This window comes from Pelodiscus sinensis, chromosome 29, assembly GCF_052426305.1.
Source record: "Pelodiscus sinensis isolate ZL-2025 chromosome 29, ASM5242630v1, whole genome shotgun sequence".
In the NCBI taxonomy this organism is placed as follows: Eukaryota; Metazoa; Chordata; order Testudines; family Trionychidae; genus Pelodiscus; species Pelodiscus sinensis.
Genome location: NC_143080.1, coordinates 335,906 through 357,818, shown reverse-complemented (window position 1 = coordinate 357,818; position 21,913 = coordinate 335,906). Strand labels below are relative to the sequence as shown.

The 21,913-nt window shown below is 63.1% G+C and overlaps 1 protein-coding gene across 2 annotated transcripts in view; it reads right to left on the bottom strand.

Annotated features, from left to right (window-relative positions):
* LOC102443805 (peptide YY) overlaps positions 1–21,913 on the bottom strand; it is a 50,893-nt gene that overhangs the window by 19,497 nt on the left and 9,483 nt on the right. The window contains exon 2 of one of the 2 annotated variants that reach the window (XM_075918422.2): positions 4,475–4,547. The exons of the other annotated variant lie outside the window; for it this stretch is intronic. The gene's annotated coding sequence lies outside the window, so the exon portion shown is untranslated. The remainder of the gene's footprint in view (positions 1–4,474; positions 4,548–21,913) is intronic. 2 annotated transcript variants of the gene reach the window in all.

The following is a 21,913-nucleotide window of genomic DNA, read 5'->3' as shown; positions in this document are numbered from 1 at the left end:
CGCCAATGCCCCTCTATCCCGACCCACAGCCCCCCTTTCCGCCAATGCCCCGTATCCCGACCCACGGCCCCCCCGTCCGCCAATGCCCCGTATCCCGACCCACGGCCCCCCCGTCCGCCAATGCCCCGTATCCCGACCCACAGCCCCCCCTATTCCGCCAATGCCCCGTATCCCGACCCACGGCCCCCCCATTCCGCCAATGCCCCGTATCCCGACCCACGGCCCCCCCGTCCACCAATGCCCCGTATCCCGACCCACAGCCCCCCTTTCCGCCAATGCCCCGTATCCCGACCCACAGCCCCCCCGTTCCGCCAATACCCCTCTATCCCGACCCACAGCCCCCATTCCGCCAATGCCCCTCTATCCCGACCCACGGCCCCCGTTCCGCCAATACCCCTCTATCCCGACCCACAGCCCCCCCTTTCCACCAATGCCCCTCTATCCCGACCCACGGCCCCCCTTTTCCGCCAATGCCCCGTATCCCGACCCACAGCCCCCCCGTTCCGCCAATGCCCCGTATCCCGACCCACAGCCCCCCTTTCCGCCAATGCCCCGTATCCCGACCCACAGCCCCCTCTTTCCGCCAATGCCCCGTATCCCGACCCACAGCCCCCCCGTTCCGCCAATGCCCCTCTATCCCGACCCACAGCCCCCCTTTCCGCCAATGCCCCGTATCCCGACCCACGGCCCCCCCGTCCGCCAATGCCCCGTATCCCGACCCACGGCCCCCCCGTCCGCCAATGCCCCGTATCCCGACCCACAGCCCCCCTATTCTGCCAATGCCCCGTATCCCGACCCACAGCCCCCCCTTTCCGCCAATGCCCCGTATCCCGACCCACAGCCCCCCTTTCCGCCAATGCCCCTCTATCCCGACCCACAGCCCCCCTTTCCGCCAATGCCCCTCTATCCCGACCCACAGCCCCCCTTTCCGCCAATGCCCCTCTATCCCAACCCACGGCCCCCCTTTTCCGCCAATGCCCCGTATCCCGACCCACAACCCCCCTGTTCCACCAATGCCCCATATCCCGACCCACAGCCCCCCTTTCCGCCAATGCCCCGTATCCCGACCCCCAATGCCCCATATCCCAACCCGCAGCCCCCCAGTTCCACCACTGCCCCATATCCCGACCCACAACCCCCTAGCTCTACTAGGACCCCCACCCTGGCTCACAAGCCCCCAGCTCTGCCAGGGCCCTTCCATTTCAGTCCATTGCTCTGCCTGGCTTGCCCGTCCTGGGCACCCCACACTGCCCAAGCAGCGCCCGTCCCCTGAGCCTGCATCCTCCGCGCCCAGGACCGGCAGCAAGACACTGGGAGCCCTGGGGCCGCTGGGCTGGCTCCTTCCGGGCGCTAGTCGGGGGGGGGCTGGTCCCCCTTCCCTTCTGGGGAGAACAGGGATCGCGCCGCCTCGGGGGTCGCCCCTGCTCTAGGCCTGGTTGGGTGGGAGCAACCTCTGCCGCCCCGGGACTGCCGGGCGCGGGCGCAAACAGCCCAGGAGCTGCCCAGGGCGATTCAGTCCAGCAGCTAACGACCCGCTTGCGAGCACACGGCGCCGCACCAGGGCGGGGACCTTTCTGGGTCGGAGGCCACCGACCCACAGAAAAATCCCCTGGGGGCCCACACGAATCTCAGTCCCTCCATGTGGGGAGAAGCAGAGCCGCTCCCCACGGTCTCCTCACCCAGAGCCGAGGGCGCCAGGCTAGTGGACGAGCCTCGAGGGCCAGACCCAGGCGAGCCGGGGGCCCCAGGCCTGAGGTTCCCCACCCCGCGCGAGACAGTCCAAGCACTCTCAGTGTCACCTGGTGCGATTCAGGAATGGCCCTGAGCCAGCTTAATACAGAATCTTTACAGTCCGAAGCTTCGTAACATCCCGAGCCCCAGGGCGGGCGGAGCCCTCAGGAGCCCCCGAGTCCAGCCCCCGCCCGAGGCAGGACCGGCCCAGCCGGGACGTAAGCACCCCTAGGGATGGAGACTCCACCCAGCCCAGGGCTTCCCCACCCGCCTAGGGAAAGAGTTTTTCCTGGACCTTCCCCACTGCGACTGGAGCCCATTGCTCCTTGTTCTGCCCCCCTGAGAACAGCCTCTCGCCAGCCTCTCTGGACCCCCCTTCAGGGAGCTGCAGGCGGCTCTCAAATCCCCCCTCACTCTTCTCTTCTGCAGACTGAACAAACCCAAGTCCCTCAGCCTCTCCCCGTGGGGCCTGTGCTCCAGCCCTGAATCATTTTGGTTACCCTCTGCTGGCCCCTCTCCAATGCACCCGCATCCTTTGTGTAGTGGGGGGCCCAGAACTGGACACAACGCTGCAGATGTGGCCTCACCAGCGCCGGCTACAGGGGAATAATCACGTCTCTGGATCTGCTGGCAACGCTCCTCCTAACGCCCCCCACATGCCACGAGCCCTCGTTCCCCCGACCAGTAAATACCCCCTGGTTCGCCAGTCAGGCTGGGCACACGCGGCTAGTCTGGGAGTCGATTCACACGGCCTCCCCCCCCCCCATTCTGCCCTGCTGCCCCTCCCAGACCTCACCCCCCCACACTGCCCCTCATCCCGCCCTGTTGCCCCTCACACGGTCCCCTGCCAGCCCAGGGATCCCAGCCCGAGCCTGCCTGGGAATACCAGCAGTGCCAAACCGGGAAGCGGCGAAACTGATCTCGCCTCCCAAGCCTCAGAGCCACCGCGGTGCCCGGGAGAGGCAGGCTGGTGTGTTGGCTACTAAAAGAACCCACTAGAGCCTGCAATCTGTCCCTCTGCGGCTGTCTTGGAAAAACTCTGCTGCATCCAGGGAACGCAGCCACTTTTTCGGAACAGTTGCTGAAAAAAGGGCGTGTTCTTTCGGCATCCCTGTGTGCCTCATTTTACGAGGAATAGGGATTGTCCGAAAGAGGACGTTTTTCCCATATTTGGCCCCGTGTATATGGGTCAAATGTTGGAAAAGCCTCTTCCGAAAAAACAAGCGGAAAAAGTATGCAAATTGTGGTTCACAATTTGTATATCTTTATCCAAAAAACCCCCCAAAACCGCTATAGCCTGAGAGAAGCAGCTGACCAGCACACGAGCCCCTTTAATACATTTAGCCTCAGAACCCGCTCGGGACAGGATATAGAGGGGAAACTGAGGCACAGAAAAGCTAAGCGACACAGGAAGTCTCAGGCTGTAGTGCCCTAACCATCAGGCATCACTGCCAGTGCGGGTTCCAGGGAGACAGGCAGTTGGGAGTTGATTATGCTGTTACCTCCCAAGCAGACAGCGCAGATCAGCTGTGACAGAGACATAAATCCATTTCCTGGCCATTCTTCCTCCCATCCCGTCTCCCCCACACCCATCGGAAGAGCTAATGCATCTTGAGAGACCAATAAAAAGGTTTGTGCCCTATGAAGCGGCATCTGTTTAAACTGAATTTGGGCGGCAGTGTACACAGTGGCAGCAGGGGGCTGGCTAATTCGCTCCCTTATCTTGTTTAAACATGCGTCTGGGCCCAAAGTGAGCCCTTAAGGAGGTTCCGGGACAGGGGTATTTTTACACCGATTACACTGATTGCTAGTGATGTCCTTTCGCCACAGACAACACTTGGGCTTTCTTCCCTGGGGCGCTTATCTTAGCGCCATATCGGGGTGAGGGGGCGGGGGTCACACTGCAGGGCATGGGGGGCAGAATTTTGGGGGCCTTGTTTTTCAAAGCACTCAGCTCCTAACGAGGCCTGTCAAAAAGGGCCGATGCTTTAAATGGCTCAGCATGCTGGGGGCTGAGCAGAGCGGCTCTCAAAACTCCCCTTGGCTACGGCCAAGCTTTGGAAACGTTTCCATTTCTTTCTCAAGAACATTTTTCAGTTTGGGACAAAAAAGTGACCATTGGGGGAAGGTGACAGTTTTAGGTGTCCATCTGTGATGGCTTTACTGGGGCTGGGCGGGTGGCTTCAGTGGGAGCCGAGTCCAGCAGCAATTCTGGCTGTAATTGTGGGTGCTGAGTGCTTCCGAATCTGGCCCGCAATGCAGGCAGGGTGGAGGGAATGGAACTGGAGGAGAGAAGCATTTGGAACATCATGGAGCAAACTCAGAGCTGCGAGTCCAAGAACCTGCTGACCCAGAAAGACACTCAAAAGAGCTTGGCTCCTGGGGGGGTCAGATGCCTTCGCTCCCCCCCCCCCCCAACTGGCTTCCCAAAGGAGTCTGGTTTCCACTGGGAGGAAGCTAAAAAAGAGCCAGTGGATCCGCTCTTGTTTACACCTGCAGAGGGTCCAGGAACCTCTTGCCCCGACAGAAAACAGATTTTTCATCCTGTGATAAATGTTAAGCTGGAGGAAGGAGAATTCACTAACATTTCCACCCTTCCACAAAATGAAATTCCAAACTTTCTTCCAGGTGCCTGAAACGTTTCACTGGGACTTCGACTCCCCTGGCCACGCACCTAGCAAATGTGGTTCAAATGAAAATGCCAAACGTGCTTCATTTCGCAGGCGTTTCACTATGTTCTCACCTTTCTTCCCCAGCATCAGCACGACATGCAGCGAGGGAAATCCATGCGGAGCCAGGCGCCAGGGGAGTTCAATCTAGGGATGAAATAGTCTATCGAGTCACGGATGAGCAAAAGCTTATAGGGTAATGCTATAAACTACACGCATCCCCCCCATACACACACACACTTGCCAGGACATTTTTAGCAGGCTGGCCAGCAGCCCAGCTCAGTCCCGGCTTGCACTGGGTCCTGGACCTACCCCCACTGCGGCGCTGCATTGAAAGTGTATTAGGAGCCAGGCAGGCTGTCTGCCTCAGTTCCAGCTCATGCCGGATCTGGGTGCTCAACCCCTCCCCCCGGACAGGGGCTGCCCAGGGACTATAGAATAGTCGACTGACTGATCAGAATACATGAGGTTAATCGACTGGTCCATTAACCCGTATTTAACATCCCTAGTTCGATCCAGGCTGGCTAGCTCCAGGCACCGGTACCAGCCTAGATGGACAAGGTGCCACCCTCTTCCTGGACCCCTGCTGCAACGCCAGCCCTGGGCCCCAGCCAAGCAACAGCTGCCAGCTGGGTTTGCAAGGCGGGCGCCGAGCCAGCTCAGACTTCTGCCCATTTGGGAGCCACTCTTTCGGGTGGCAGCTCCCCCAGGCAGGCTGCCAAGCGCCGGGGGAAGTGGGCCAAGGCCAGGGAGTCTGACAGGGAATGGAGGGCAAGCAGTGTGACTTTCCCGCCCCCAAATGGGGGGCAGTGTTGGAAAAGAAAGTCTATGAGCCAGGGGCCATAGCAGACCCCACCCCAGACCTATGGCACCGTCCCCTCCCCGTCTGCAGGGAGACGGGGCTGCAGGACGTGGCACTCTTCCCTTCCAGCCAGGTGTGTTTGCACTAGTGTCCGGCTCCAGGGTGCTTGTCCCCTCGCCCTGGATCCATCCTGCAGACTCAGCTGCCTGTGACACTCTTCATGCCCCATCCTGCCCATCCTGCCACCCAGCTCCACCCCAGCAGTGGCTGCATTCCAGCAGCGGACGACCCCACCCTGGCTGGGATACACAACGCTCTGTGAGGGGCGTGCCAGGGCCGCTCAGCCTCGTCAGGGCTTCCCAGCATCCACAGCCCGTGAAACGAAGCTATTAGCAGCCTTTTAACAGCCAGTCCATTATCCTTTATAGTAATAGACATTTGATCTGAGGAAGGGGGTCTGGCCCACGAAAGCTCATCACCTAATAAACCATCTTGTTAGTCTGTAAAGTGCTGCACAGTCCTGCATTTTGCTTCATTATCCTTTATGGCCCCATTAAGCAGCTGCCCTGAACCTCCGGTGGGAGTGGCATTGGGAACACCATGTGCCACCCAACGCTTGTCCCTGGTCAACCAGCCTGGCAGTGTCTAGGCTCACGGCTCCATGGGCCACCCCTGGGAAGGGGGTTGTCGCTGCCCGCCAGTGCCACTCCGGGCATCTGGAAAGGGTCTGTGCTCCTGCACTGCAGCCCCCCCCCCTTGCCGCAGGGGGCAAGAATGAGCTTTGGACCCCAACAGCTCCCACTGCTGGGAGTGGCTGGAGTAGCCAGAAGCCCCCTACAAGCAGCATTCCTGCCCCAGCCCTACAGCGCCCCCTGCTGAGAACAGATTAGCCAGGCGCCACTTCCCAGGCTAACCGGAGAGGACAAGGGAGATAGCCGGCTCCCCCCGCCCGCCCCGAGGTGCTGCCTGACGCTGAGAGAGCTTCACCAGCGTCCCCATCAAAGCAGGCACTTTCCTCCCCGGTTCAGCCTCTGCCGGGGCTTTCCGTGCTGGAGAGAGATGGGAGCTCTAGCGTTCCCGTGGCCTTGGCCCCGTCTCGGCCTGACCTCCTTAATCCAAGCTGATGGCAGCTGCTCAGCCGCTCACTCCATCCCCCACCCGCTGGCTTCCAACGCCCACCCCACTGCACGCTGCCAGCCCGGGGGAGCGGCTCCCCCTTCTCCCTGTGATTCAGGACGGCCTCCCCCGGACAGACGATGCTTCCAGGGTCCTGGCTGCCCGTGAGGGGTCCCAGCTGCCAAGCGTGTGCCGCGTGCAGGGAGAGGAGCCAGGCCAGAGGGCGGAGAGGGGCCAGTGTGGGATCAGGGGGAGTAGACAAGGCTGGGGCACACAAGGGTTCGATCGGATTAGCAATCAGCCCCTTGCCCGCAGCGCTTGGGCGCAGGGAAGCCCCTGAACGCCCTGTCGGCTGGTCCCCTCTGCGCCCGCCGCCGGCACTCGGCCACGCTGGACTCTGCTCCGACGTGCCTCTCGGCTGGCCCCAGCGCAGGCCTGTCTGCCAGGCCCCTTGGAGTGTCAGCTGCAGGTCTGGGATGGGCTGCGGCCCACAGCCAGGGCCCCACCCCTCCGGTGCCCTCCTGGACACCTGCCCCCAGGAGCCTGCTCCAGGCAGAGTGAGCGTGAACTGAGCCTGCTCAATGCGCAAAGCCCAGCGACTCCAGCGGGCTCCACGCCCCGCTGACTCGGGCACCCCGGCCTGAGCACTCACACAGAGCCCGGCCCACGCTGGGATGGAACCCACGACTCTGGCGCTGGAGCTGCACTCCCGCCCCGAGGGAAAGCAGCCCCGCACCACCGCCCCATGCAGCCCTGGGATCGGGCCACGCTCCACCATCAGGGTGTGTGTCTGGCACAGCGCCCCTCCTGCGACACCCCGTCGCTGCCCCGGGCGCCGGAGGGAGGCTCACGCGTCCCCCCACATCGCCGCAGCCGCCGGCACATTTCACAGAGGGCCGGCTCGCTAGCGAGCAAGCCCCTGATGGAATTAGCTGGCGGTGACGCAGGAGCCCAGGAGACGGCGCACGGGGGAACGGGGGAAGCAGGAAGGACAAGCAGCCTTGTCCAGATCCAGATCCAAACCCGCGCAGCGTCAACAAGAGGCTGCGCCCTGAGCCTTAGGAGCCTGCGCTACCCAGACCCTTCTGGGGCCCCGGGCCCGGTGCCATCCGAGCCAGCCGGCCAGATTCTGAGAGGTGCCAGGCACCCGCAGCGCCCACTGAACTCAATGGCAATCAGACGGGGCCATTCAAGTCTGACCCAGTGGGCGTTCTGGGAGCCTGGGACCTGGGGCAGCCGCAGTAACTCCCTTCGCCCGGTGAGCTCTACAGCAGGCGCAGGGCCATGGCTTTGCCACCTGCCCACCCCTCTGGGCCTAGCCAGCGCCCACAGAGGGCAGCCGCCCTAGCCCCATGGACTGGGGTGAGCTCAAGGGCTGCATGGAGCTGGGGGGCCGTGGGACCCCAGCCAGCCCCGGGGAAGGAGTCGGGGTTGGGGCAGATGGAGAGACAGAAAGGTGACGTGCCCCGAACAAACCCCACTAAGCCCTCCTGGCCCCAGCCCCTCTCCCTAGCGGCCCGCCCGGCGGGACAGAAACTCGGCCCGAGACAGCAGTGTGGCGGGCAGAGGAGCCCAGGGCCTGGCGGCAGCTCGGTGGCGAAGGGGCAGGCCGGCCCCTGCAAGGGGAAGCGAACGTCCTGCGTGAGCCGAGCTACCAGCTGGCGGCGAGGCCGAGGCGGGATCGATTTTCCCGTCGCAGTCCCAAAGGCCCGGCCGTGTAAACAGGACAGCCCCTGGCCCCGGCCTGTTGACGCAGAGGAGCCTGACGCTCGCCAGTGACTCCCGAACGTCAGAGGCGCCGCTCACGGAGGCTCCTATGCAGAGCCCTGGCGCACGCTGCTGACACGAGCAGGCAAAGCCGCTTCCGCGCCATTTACCAGAGAGGCTGTAAAGAGCCATTTTCCAAAGGTCGCAGAGCAGGACGGAAAAGCTCTGGGGGGGGCCCTGAGGACAGCCCCCGGGGTTTCGCTTACGCTCCTGATGGAGGGGAGGGCCCAGCAGAAAGCTCTGACCCACATCGGGAGGGCTGGGGTGGTTCTGAATCCCGGGCTGGGCTCAGGTCCCAGCTCGAATCCTTGAGAGCCGGGGTGGCCCTGGGCCCCTCAGCGCTCCTAGCCAGCCCGGTCCAGCCCCGTGGAGAGCTCTGTGGAGCCGCTGTGCAAACAGGCGCCCGGCGCTTCCGAGAGCACAGTGCTAACCCCCTCCCCGGCGCTGGCAGCAGAGACGGCTCCCTTATCAGCGCCACGGGCGTGGGGGGCACTTAGCGGCTCTGTGCCAGCCTAGTCCCCCGGCCCCGATCCCATATCCCGCCCCGCCCCCGTCCCAGCCCTCGTCTCCCCCGGCCCCGATCCCATATCCCGCCCCGCCCCCGTCCCAGCCCTCGTCTCCCCCGGCCCCGATCCCATATCCCGCCCCGCCCCTGTCCCATCCCTCGTCTCCCCCGGCCCCGATCCCATATCCCGCCCCGCCCCCGTCCCAGCCCTCGTCTCCCCCGCCCCGCCCCCGTCCCAGCCCTCGTCTCCCCAGGCCCCGATCCCATATCCCGCCCCGCCCCCGTCCCAGCCCTCGTCTCCCCCGGCCCCGATCCCATATCCCGCCCCACCCCCGTCCCAGCCCTCGTCTCCCCCGGCCCCGATCCCATATCCCGCCCCGCCCCCGTCCCAGCCCTCGTCTCCCCCGGCCCCGATCCCATATCCCGCCCCGTCCCCGTCCCAGCCCTCGTCTCCCCCGGCCCCGATCCCATATCCCGCCCCGCCCCTGTCCCATCCCTCGTCTCCCCCGGCCCCGATCCCATATCCCGCCCCGCCCCTGTCCCATCCCTCGTCTCCCCCGGCCCCGATCCCATATCCCGCCCCGCCCCCGTCCCAGCCCTCGTCTCCCCCGGCCCCGATCCCATATCCCGCCCCGCCCCCGTCCCAGCCCTCGTCTCCCCCGGCCCCGATCCCATATCCCGCCCCGCCCCCGTCCCAGCCCTCGTCTCCCCTGGCCCCGATCCCATATCCCGCCCCGCCCCTGTCCCATCCCTCGTCTCCCCCGGCCCCGATCCCATATCCCGCCCCGCCCCTGTCCCAGCCCTCGTCTCCCCCGGCCCCGATCCCATATCCCGCCCCGCCCCCGTCCCAGCCCTCGTCTCCCCCGGCCCCGATCCCATATCCTGCCCCCGTCCCAGCCGTCGTCTCCCCCGGCCCCGATCCCATATCCCATATCCCGCCCCCGTCCCAGCCCTCGTCTCCCCAGGCCCCGATCCCATATCCCGCCCCGCCCCCCCCGGCCCCGATCCCATATCCCGCCCCGCCCCCGTCCCAGCCCTCGTCTCCCCAGGCCCCGATCCCATATCCCGCCCCGCCCCCGTCCCAGCCCTCGTCTCCCCCGGCCCCGATCCCATATCCCGCCCCGCCCCCGTCCCATCCCTCGTCTCCCCCGGCCCCGATCCCATATCCCGCCCCGCCCCCGTCCCAGCCCTCGTCTCCCCCGGCCCCGATCCCATATCCCGCCCCGCCCCCGCCCCCGCCCTCGTCTCCCCCGGCCCCGATCCCATATCCTGCCCCGCCCCCGTCCCAGCCCTCGTCTCCCCCGGCCCCGATCCCATATCCCATATCCCGCCCCCGTCCCAGCCCTCGTCTCCCCCGGCCCCGATCCCATATCCCGCCCCGCCCCCGTCCCAGCCCTCGTCTCCCCCGGCCCCGATCCCATATCCCGCCCCGCCCCCGTCCCAGCCCTCGTCTCCCCAGGCCCCGATCCCATATCCCGCCCCGCCCCCCTCCCAGCCCTCGTCTCCCCCGGCCCCGATCCCATATCCCGCCCCGCCCCCGTCCCAGCCCTCGTCTCCCCCGGCCCCGATCCCATATCCCGCCCCGCCCCCGTCCCAGCCCTCGTCTCCCCCGGCCCCGATCCCATATCCCGCCCCGCCCCCCTCCCAGCCCTCGTCTCCCCCGGCCCCGATCCCATATCCCGCCCCGCCCCCGTCCCAGCCCTCGTCTCCCCAGGCCCCGATCCCATATCCCGCCCCGCCCCCGTCCCAGCCCTCGTCTCCCCCGGCCCCGATCCCATATCCCGCCCCGCCCCCGTCCCATCCCTCGTCTCCCCCGGCCCCGATCCCATATCCCGCCCCGCCCCCGTCCCAGCCCTCGTCTCCCCCGGCCCCGATCCCATATCCCGCCCCGCCCCCGCCCCCGCCCTCGTCTCCCCCGGCCCCGATCCCATATCCTGCCCCGCCCCCGTCCCAGCCCTCGTCTCCCCCGGCCCCGATCCCATATCCCGCCCCGCCCCCGTCCCAGCCCTCGTCTCCCCCGGCCCCGATCCCATATCCCGCCCTGCCCCCGTCCCAGCCCCAGCCCTCGTCTCCCCCGGCCCCGATCCTATATCCCGCTCTGCCCCCATCCTATCCCTCGTCTCCCCCGGCCCTGCCCCCCATCTTCCGTCTCCCAGCCCTCACTTAGCCCCAGCGTGTAATTAGCAGCCGAGCGAGGCCACCTGCGTCCTGCCGCTCTCCCAGGCTGGTCACTGGGCCAGGAAGGGCTCCAGCGGCTGAGCCAAGCCCACTTGCAGGGCAGCGGCCCGCGGTGCAGAGGACAGGGACATTGGATTTGAAGTGGCTGCAGGTTGCATGCCCAGCACTCGTGAGGCAGCGACGGAGAGAGTCTCGCTCTGCCAGCTGAGGCAGCTTCACCCCCCTCGGTCTGAGCCTGGCCTCGTGCTTTGGGGCTACAAACTAGAACAGAGGGGGAAACTGAGGCTCACAGAGAGGGGCAACTTTGCCAAAGTCCTTCAGCAGATGTGGGGTCAGAGCCGGTGCTGGGGAGTCAGAGGCGGGAGCCTGAGCCAGACGGAGGCCTGGGGCCTGACCCATTGCTCTTCCCCAGTCACTATTGGTCCATTGCTCACTGCCGGAAGGCACCGATCTCACCCCGGCCCCGGGAGGCGCGGGCGTGGCCGGCGCTGAACCGGTCTCACTGGCCTGCTGGAAGGGCACCGGCGCAGGGACGGCTCCAGCGCCAGAGAGAAGACGCGACGTACGCCAGGCTGTGCTCGGGTCGGCCGTTCACCCCGGCGGCCACAGGCTGGTCTCCCCAAGCTGCCCGGGACGAGGGGACGGAGTCCTGCTCAGTGTGCGGAGAAGAGACGGTTCCCGAGACGGCTGCTAGCTACAGTGGCAGCCCCGGCCAGATAAGCCCGTGTATCCCCAGCAGCCCCACAGTGCCGGAGCTGGGCGCTTGGTTTCCTGGCATGAATCAAGGGCCTGGGCAAGCCCTGTAGATAGCACAGAGCAGGGGTGGCCTGGGCCACAGAGATCACACGCACACCCACCTCCCCTCCACCCACCCCGCAGCCTCAGCTCTGCCCCGCACAGGCCACGGGCCAGGCTCTCTGGGGAACCAGGAACCTTCCTGCCCCACGGGGGTGGCCCCGGAAAGCTGGAGCAGCCAGGCCAGTGCTGCTCAGAGCCGGGCTCGCTAGCGCCGCGGTGAAACCACCGAGCCCCCCGTGGCCACAGCAGAGCCAAGGCGGCTGTCGCTGGGGAACGGCAGGTCGACGGATGGCAACTGTCACTAGCTCTTCTGTCGGGCCTCCCACCCATCGCTCCCACAGCACTTAATGAGGAGACAGCAGCATGGTCCCCATCACAGATGCGGAAACCGAGGCACCAAAGACTTGCCCGAGGCCACCCAACAAGAACACAACCCAGGTCTTGCAAGTCCTGGCCTAGTGCTCTGTCCACTGCCTCTGGTCATGTTCCCAGGCCCTGGGGCGTGGGTTGGCGAAGGACGGAGCAGGGGCCCTGTGCCAACTGAGAACCTGGCTACCTCCTCCCCGTAAAATCAGAGGTCTTGGTGGGGGGAAGCCAACCAGGCTGTCTGCTGCCATGGGGCATAACTAGCCCGGTCCCGGCAGAGGAGGAGGGCCTGAGAATTAAGACCCCCAATATCTACCGGCACAGCGACATCTGTCTCCAGCCACGTCAGGGCCAAGGACCCAAGATCCAACCCGGGTGTCGAGCCAGCCAGGAACGAGCCACTCCAGGCTGCTCAGCTCAGCATGAGTCTGGAAAGACACCGGTTCCGAAATACCCACTAGGCAAGGCTGCCATCAAATCCTTGCTGGTGAGGCCACGGCCTCTGGAAAAGCAAGTCTCTGGGCTGCAAATGGGAGCCCCACTGCCTCAGCCTAAGGAGTGCAGGAGAACACACCCAGTGAGCCTGGGACTCAAACCTGGCAGTGCCCAGCACCCCCCCCCAGGGCACTGCAGACACGGGCGCACGGTGTGCCAGCTCTCCCTGCCGGGCAGTGCCCAGCACCCCCCCCCCCGGGGCACTGCAGACACGGGTGCACAGTGAGCCAGCTCTCCCTGCCGGGCACTGCCCAGCACCCCCCCCGGGCACTGCAGACACAGGCGCACAGTGTGCCAGCTCTCCCTGCCGGGCACTGCCCAGCACCCCCCCCGGGCACTGCAGACACGGGCGCACAGTGTGCCAGCTCTCCCTGCCGGGCACTGCCCAGCACCCCCCCCAGGGCACTGCAGACACGGGCGCACAGTGTGCCAGCTCTCCCTGCCGGGCACTGCCCAGCACCCCCCCCAGGGCACTGCAGACACGGGCGCACAGTGTGCCAGCTCTCCCTGCCGGGCAGTGCCCAGCGTCCCCCCCCCAGGGCACTGCAGACACGGGCGCACAGTGTGCCAGCTCTCCCTGCCGGGCACTGCCCAGCACCCCCCCGGGCACTGCAGACACGGGCGCACAGTGTGCCAGCTCTCCCTGCCAGGCACTGCCCAGCACCCCCCCAGGGCACTGCAGACACGGGCGCACAGTGTGCCAGCTCTCCCTGCCGGGCAGTGCCCAGCACCCCCCCCCTTGGCACTGCAGACACGGGCGCACAGTGTGCCAGCTCTCCCTGCCGGGCACTGCCCAGCACCCCCCCAGGGCACTGCAGACACGGGCGCACAGTGTGCCAGCTCTCCCTGCCGGGCACTGCCCAGCACCCCCCCCAAGGCACTGCAGACACGGGCGCACAGTGTGCCAGCTCTCCCTGCCGGGCAGTGCCCAGCACCCCCCCCAGGGCACTGCAGACACGGGCGCACAGTGTGCCAGCTCTCCCTGCCGGGCAGTGCCCAGCACCCCCCCCCCCCGGGGCACTGCAGACACGGGTGCACAGTGAGCCAGCTCTCCCTGCCGGGCACTGCCCAGCACCCCCCCCAAGGCACTGCAGACACGGGCGCACAGTGTGCCAGCTCTCCCTACCGGGCACTGCCCAGCACCCCCCCGGGCACTGCAGACACGGGCGCACAGTGTGCCAGCTCTCCCTGCCGGGCAGTGCCCAGCACCCCCCCCAGGGCACTGCAGACACGGGCGCACAGTGTGCCAGCTCTCCCTGCCGGGCAGTGCCCAGCACCCCCCCCAGGGCACTGCAGACACGGGCGCACAGTGTGCCAGCTCTCCCTGCCGGGCAGTGCCCAGCGTCCCCCCCCCAGGGCACTGCAGACACGGGCGCACAGTGTGCCAGCTCTCCCTGCTGGGGCCGAGCCCCCCCCCCCCAGGGCACTGCAGACACGGGCGCACAGTGAGCCAGCTCTCCCTGCCAGGCACTGCCCAGCACCCCCCCCCCCCGGGCACTGCAGACACGGGCGCACAGTGAGCCAGCTCTCCCTGCCGGGCAGTGCCCAGCGTCCCCATGAGATCACCAGCTTCTCCCTTAGCCATGTCTGGGCGGGCTCTACTGCTCTGTATCTAACGAACCGCCGGGGGAAGGGCAAAGTCCCGTTTCCAGCTCTCCTGCTTTGCGGAGCCAGCTCAGTCCATGCAGGCGGACCCAGAGCGTGTGGGTGGCGTGAGGCATGGCGATGGTGCCCTCTAGTGCCACGGTGTCTGAGTGCCACTGTCTCGTGGCACCCAGGGATGGGCCATCGCTCTGCCAGGCCTCGCAGCTCCTGGCCAGCATCAGCATCAGGCCTCACCAGGGGCAGCCATCAGGGCCCCTGAAGGGAGGAGCTGGGACACACCTGGTGCGGGACTGTGCTGGCTTGAGAAGAGATCCACAGCTCTGGCGTGCGGCAGGTGGAGTCACGCTGCTCACGAGGGGACCAGCCGGATGCCTGGAAAGCCCTCAGCCCCGGGGGGGGGGGTCAGCACCTGAGACAGTCCCCCAGGTCGCTGTGGGCTGCAGCCCGAGTGAGGTCGGCAGGTCCTTATCAAGTACCAAGCCTTGCAGAAGGCAGACGCCCCCCCCTCCACCAGGCGTTCTGGACGTGGGAGCCTAGAACAGGCGAACAGCCAGGCTGGGTCAGACCAAAGCTCCATCTCACCCACTGTCCTGTCTCCCGCCAGCGGCCAAGGCCAGGTGCCCCAGCGGGAGGGAACAGAACAGGGAGCCATCCAGTGACCCGCCCTGTCGCCCATGCCCAGCCCCTGACAGACAGAGGCAAAGATGCCCAGAGCACGGGGCTGCATCCCCCCATCTTGGATCACAGCCACCCACTTACCTAGCTCCTCCTTCATCCCTGCTACAGTCCTGGGCTTCACACCGTCCTCTGGCCGGGACTTCCACAGGCCGACTCTGCGCCGGGGGGGTGGTTGAGTTGGGCTGGTCCTGCTCTGGGCAGAGGCTGGACTCCATGACTCCTGAGGGCTCCGCCCGCCCTGGGATTCCACGGTTCTATGGTTTCATGTCCCACCTCCTTTTCCTGTGCTAAACCTGCGCCCTGTTCATTTCACTGGCTGGCCCCTACGCCTCCCCCTAGTTCCTGCATTACGCGAAGGGGTAAATCACACACCCTGGGCCCTCCCTCCGCACCGCTCCCGATCTCAGAGCCCTCGATCAGAACGCCCCTTCGCCGCCTCTTTTCCACGCTGGAGGGTCCCAGTCTCGTTCTCAAGAAGCCCTTCCATGCCCCAATCACTTCCGTTTCACACACATCGCTTTTGAGATGGGGCAACGGGCTCTACCATGGATGTATATTGCGGCATTAGGGTATTTTCTGTCTTGCTATCTATCCCTTTCCCAGCAGCATCAAACCTCCTGGTTGCTGCATCGACTGCCACACACGTTCAGCTCTCCACAACAGCTCCCAAAACACAAACCCAGCTCATGAATCCTAGAACACTAGGACTGGAAGGGACCTCGAGAGTCATCAGGTCTAGTCCCCTGCCCTCACGGCAGGACCCAGCTCTGTCTAGAGCATCCCTGACAGACATTTATCCAACCTGCTCTGAAATATCCCCAGAGCTGGGGATTCCACAACCTCCCTGGGCAACTCATTCCAGTGTTTAACCCCCTGACAGGTAAGAAGTTTTTCCTAATGGCCAACCTAAACCAACCTCCCTGGCTGCAGTTTAAGCCCCTTGCTCCTTGTCCTGTCCTCAGAGGCCAAGGAGAACAATTTTTCTCCCTCCTCCTTGTGACACTCTTTAGGTACCTGAAAACTCCTATCATGTCCCCCTCAGTCTTCTCTTTTCCAAACTAAACAAGCCCAGTTCCTTCAGCCTCCCCTCACAGCTCATGTTCTCCAGACTTTTAATCATTCTCGTTGCTCTTCTCTGGACCTTCTCCAATTTCTCCACATCTTTCTTGAAATGCGGTGCCCAGAACTGGACACAAGACTCCAGCTGAGGCCTAATCAGCAGAGTAGAGCGGAAGAATGACTTCTCGTGTCTTGCTCACAACACGCCTGTTAATGCAGCCCAGAATCATGTTTGCTTTCTTTGCAGCAGCATCACACTGCTGACTCATATTCAGCTTGTGCTCCACTATGACCCCTGGATTCCTTTCTGCTGTGCTCCTTCCCAGACAGTCGCTTCCCATTCTGTGTGTGAAACTGATTGTTCCTTCCTAAGTGGGACACTTTGCATTTGTCTTTATTAAACTTCATCCTGTTTCCCTCAGACAGAGGCCCACAGCCTGTCAATGGAGCGACACAGGTGCTGAGAGCTGCAGTTCACTGCACCTGGCACACCTGACTGCCTGTGAGCTCCGTTCTTCCCCAGCTTATCCCCTCCAGCCAGACACAGATATTCTCTCCAGGGCTGGAGCTAGGATACATCAGTGTTATAGCACCACCTGCTGGCAGTATCTCCTGGGCTTTCATTTGCCCACAACCTGGCAAACACTGCTTGCAGTGCCCACTACAAACCGAGCAAACACTGCTTGCAATGGGCACTGTAGTCCCAGCAAACACTGCTTGCAATGGGCACTGTAGTCCCAGCAAACACTGCTTGCAATGGGCACTGCAGTCCCAGCAAACACTGCTTGCAATGGGCACTGCAGTCCCAGCAAACACTGCTTGCAATGGGCACTGTAGTCCCAGCAAACACTGCTTGCAATGGGCACTGCAGTCCCAGCAAACACTGCTTGCAATGGGCACTGCAGTCCCAGCAAACACTGCTTGCAATGGGCACTGCAGTCCCAGCAAACACTGCTTGCAATGGGCACTGCAGTCCCAGCAAACACTGCTTGCAATGGGCACTGCAGTCCCAGCAAACACTGCTTGCAATGGGCACTGCAGTCCCAGCAAACACTGCTTGCAGTGCCCACTACAAACCGAGCAAACACTGCTTGCAATGGGCACTGTAGTCCCAGCAAACACTGCTTGCAATGGACACTGCAGTCCCAGCAAACACTGCTTGCAGTGCCCACTGCAAACCAGGCAAACACTGCTTGCAATGGGCACTGCAGTCCCAGCAAACACTGCTTGCAGTGCCCACTGCAAACCAGGCAAACACTGCTTGCAATGGGCACTGCAGTCCCAGCAAACACTGCTTGCAGTGCCCACTGCAAACCAGGCAAACACTGCTTGCAATGGGCACTGCAGTCCCAGCAAACACTGCTTGCAGTGCCCACTGCAAACCAGGCAAACACTGCTTGCAATGGGCACTGCAGTCCCAGCAAACACTGCTTGCAGTGCCCACTGCAAACCAGGCAAACACTGCTTGCAATGGGCACTGCAGTCCCAGCAAACACTGCTTGCAGTGCCCACTGCAAACCAGGCAAACACTGCTTGCAATGGGCACTGTAGTCCCAGCAAACACTGCTTGCAGTGGGCACTGCAATTCCAGCAAACACTGCTTGCAGTGCCTACTGCCTCCCCCACTCCTAGGTTCACCTGCTCAGGGCCCCTGATTGGTCTGAATTCAACAAAATGAAAGTCAATAAAGGCAAATGCAAAGTACTTGCTTACCAAGAACAACAGTTATACAGCCGGGAAATGGGGCCTAACAGGAGAGGGGGCAGCACTGGATCACAAATGCAATAGGAAGCGACCCCGTGATGCAGCTGTGAAAAAGGTGACTGTCCTTCCAGGGATATTAATGGGAGTGTTGCATGTAAGACACGGGGGACCTGACTGTCCTGCTCCGCTCAGCGCTAGCACTGGGCCCCACGCTGAGGGCAAGCTGGGAACGCACCAGAGGGAAGCCACAGGGGCGATCAGAGGGTTAGAACCCAGACCTGGGAAGAGAGGGGGACACGGTTGGTTTAGAGAAAGGCAGCCGGGAGGGGGAGGCTTGAGTCCAATCTGCAAGAAGAAGGGCTGTCGGGAAGAGGACGGGGATCGCGTGTTCTGTGCGCGAGGGGCTCGAGTACAGCAAGGGCCATCGGGAAGAGGACGGGGATCGTGTGTTCTGCTCGAGTACAGCAAGGGCCGTCGGGAAGAGGACGGGGATCGCGTGTTCCGCGCGAGGTGCTCGAGTACAGTAAGGGCCATCGGGAAGAGGACGGGGATCGCGTGTTCCACGCGAGGGGCTCGAGTACAGCAAGGGCCGTCGGGAAGAGGACGGGGATCGCGTGTTCTGCGCGCGAGGGGCTCGAGTACAGTAAGGGCCATCGGGAAGAGGACGGGGATCGCGTGTTCCGCGCGCGAGGGGCTCGAGTACAGCAAGGGCCGTCGGGAAGAGGACGGGGATCGCGTGTTCCGCGCGAGGGGCTCGAGTACAGCAAGGGCCGTCGGGAAGAGGACGGGGATCGCGTGTTCTGCGCGCGAGGGGCTCGAGTACAGCAAGGGCCGTCGGGAAGAGGACGGGGATCGCGTGTTCTGCGCGAGGGGCTCGAGTACAGCAAGGGCCGTCGGGAAGAGGACGGGGATCGCGTGTTCCGCGCGCGAGGGGCTCGAGTACAGCAAGGGCCGTCGGGAAGAGGACGGGGATCGCGTGTTCCGCGCGAGGGGCTCGAGTACAGCAAGGGCCGTCGGGAAGAGGACGGGGATCGCGTGTTCTGCGCGCGAGGGGCTCGAGTACAGCAAGGGCCGTCGGGAAGAGGACGGGGATCGCGTGTTCTGCGCGAGGGGCTCGAGTACAGCAAGGGCCGTCGGGAAGAGGACGGGGATCGCGTGTTCTGCGCGAGGGGCTCGAGTACAGCAAGGGCCGTCGGGAAGAGGACGGGGATCGCGTGTTCTGCGCGAGGGGCTCGAGTACAGCAAGGGCCGTCGGGAAGAGGACGGGGATCGCATGTTCTGCGCGAGGGGCTCGAGTACAGCAAGGGCCGTCGGGAAGAGGACGGGGATAGCGTGTTCTGCGCGCGAGGGGCTCGAGTACAGCAAGGGCCGTCGGGAAGAGGACGGGGATCGCATGTTCTGCGCGCGAGGGGCTCGAGTACAGCAAGGGCCGTCGGGAAGAGGACGGGGATCGCGTGTTCTGCGCGAGGGGCTCGAGTACAGCAAGGGCCGTCGGGAAGAGGACGGGGATCGCGTGTTCTGCACACGAGGGGCTCGAGTACAGCAAGGGCCGTCGGGAAGAGGACGGGGATCGCGTGTTCCGCGCGAGGGGCTAGAGTACAGCAAGGGCCATCGGGAAGAGGACGGGGATCGCGTGTTCCGCGCGAGGGGCTCGAGTACAGCAAGGGCCGTCGGGAAGAGGACGGGGATCGCGTGTTCTGCGCGCGAGGGGCTCGAGTACAGTAAGGGCCATCGGGAAGAGGACGGGGATCGCGTGTTCCGCGCGCGAGGGGCTCGAGTACAGCAAGGGCCGTCGGGAAGAGGACGGGGATCGCGTGTTCTGCGCGCGAGGGGCTCGAGTACAGCAAGGGCCGTCGGGAAGAGGACGGGGATCGCGTGTTCTGCGCGCGAGGGGCTCGAGTACAGCAAGGGCCGTCGGGAAGAGGACGGGGATCGCGTGTTCTGCGCGAGGGGCTCGAGTACAGCAAGGGCCGTCGGGAAGAGGACGGGGATCGCGTGTTCTGCGCGAGGGGCTCGAGTACAGCAAGGGCCGTCGGGAAGAGGACGGGGATCGCGTGTTCTGCGCGAGGGGCTCGAGTACAGCAAGGGCCGTCGGGAAGAGGACGGGGATCGCGTGTTCTGCGCGCGAGGGGCTCGAGTACAGCAAGGGCCGTCGGGAAGAGGACGGGGATCGCGTGTTCTGCGCGCGAGGGGCTCGAGTACAGCAAGGGCCGTCGGGAAGAGGACGGGGATCGCGTGTTCCGCGCGAGGGGCTAGAGTACAGCAAGGGCCGTCGGGAAGAGGACGGGGATCGCGTGTTCTGCGCGCGAGGGGCTCGAGTACAGCAAGGGCCGTCGGGAAGAGGACGGGGATCGCGTGTTCTGCGCGCGAGGGGCTCGAGTACAGCAAGGGCCGTCGGGAAGAGGACGGGGATCGCGTGTTCTGCGCGCGAGGGGCTCGAGTACAGCAAGGGCCGTCGGGAAGAGGACGGGGATCGCGTGTTCTGCGCGCGAGGGGCTCGAGTACAGCAAGGGCCGTCGGGAAGAGGACGGGGATCGCGTGTTCTGCGCGAGGGGCTCGAGTACAGCAAGGGCCGTCGGGAAGAGGACGGGGAACCCGTGGAACGAGGTGTACCGGTAGTTCGGACTAGGAAGCCTAATCCGAACTACCTAGTTTGTGCCGTGTGTAGCTGCGGGCACGGAGGCCGAACTAGCGGACATTTAAAAATGGCAGCGCCCGGCAATATGCAAATGAAGCCCGGGAAATTCAAATCCCGGGCTTCATTTGCAACTCCGGTTGCCTACATTAACCACCCTAGTTCGAACTAGGGGGCTAGTGTAGACATACCCTGATTGATTATAATCCCCGCCCCTCGCTGGCAGCATTTTGGCTCCTCCCGTGGGCAATCAGATCAGCCCCAGAACCACATGGCGGCTGGCGATACAAGGGGGCAGAGGCCACCGGCCGATTACAGCTGGGCAGGGTGTTTCCACCCAAATATTGTTTTGATGCAAAAAACAACTTTACACCCAAACCAACCCCCGCTCTAGTAAACGCATTTTCAATCGCGTTTTCAACATTTGCAATGGGGGAAAAGTGCAGAGACTAAGAACAACACAGTGGCCAGGCTGGGTCAGACCAAAGGTCCGTCTTGCCCAGTGTCCTGCCTGCCCACAGTGGCCAATCCCAGGTGCCCCAGAGGGAGTGAAGAGAACAGGGAATCATCATGTGATCCCCCTGGACGCCCATTCCCAGCCTCTGACAGAGGCTAAGGACACAATCCCTGCCCATCCTGACCAATGGCCATTGATGGACCTAACCACCATGAATTGATCTAGCTCTTTTTTTGAACCCTATTAAAGTCCTAGTCTTCACAACATCCTCTGGCAGGGAGTTCCACAGGTTGTGTTGAATACTTCCTTTTGTTTGTTTTAACCCTGCTGCCTGTTAATTTAATTTGGTGATCCCTAGTTCATGTGTTATGGGAAGGTGTAAATAACTCTTCTTTATTAACTTTCTCCACACCAGTCATGATCTCATAGACCTCTGGCATATCTCCCCTTAGTTGTCTCCTTTCCTAGGTGAAAAGTTCCAGTCTTATCAATCTTTCTGCATATGGGAACCACTCCAAACCCCTAATAATTTGTATTGCTCTTTTCTGAGCTTTTTCCAATGCCTAAATATCTTTTTTGAGATGAGACAACCACATCTGTGTGCCATATTCAAAATACGGGTGTATATACATGGATGTATATAGAGGCAATAAGATATTCATAGACTCCTAGAACACTAGAACTGGAAGGGACCTCGAGAGGTCATCGAGTCCAGTCCCTGCCCTCACAGCAGGACCAAGCACCGTCTGGACCGTCCCTGATAGACGTCTATATTGTCTGTCTTCTTCTCTATCCATTTATTAGTGATTCCCAACATTCTGTTTTCTTTTCTGACTGTGCTTGGTAATGCATCCCTACTGCTAGAGTCATGTTATTAGAGCACAGAATTACTATCTGTAGAGATTCTATGGACAGTTTGGTTCATTTCAGATTTTTACTTTTTGATTCTATGCTTTCTCTCTCATACACTGCCCCTCCCCCACCAGCATGACCGGTTCCATCCTTCTGATAGATTTGGTATGTTTTGTACCCTAGTACTACGGTGGCCCGTTGATTATTCTGATTCCATCATGCTTCTGTGATGCCCGTTATATCAATATCCTTCTTAATCTGCGGCGCTCTAGATCACCCACCTTGTTATTTAGGCTTCTAGCGTAAGCACTTTAAAAACTTGTCATGTTTATCTTTCTGCCATTCCCTGATGTGCTCAACGGGGACTCTCTTGCACGTGGCTGCTTCTCCTCTGATCTTCCACCCTCTTCTCTTTCCTAGGACATAGAGACGCTCGATGGATAGACCCTCTCCTAAGGGATGTCTCTGTGCAATCCATGTGCTCCTCTGTACCCAT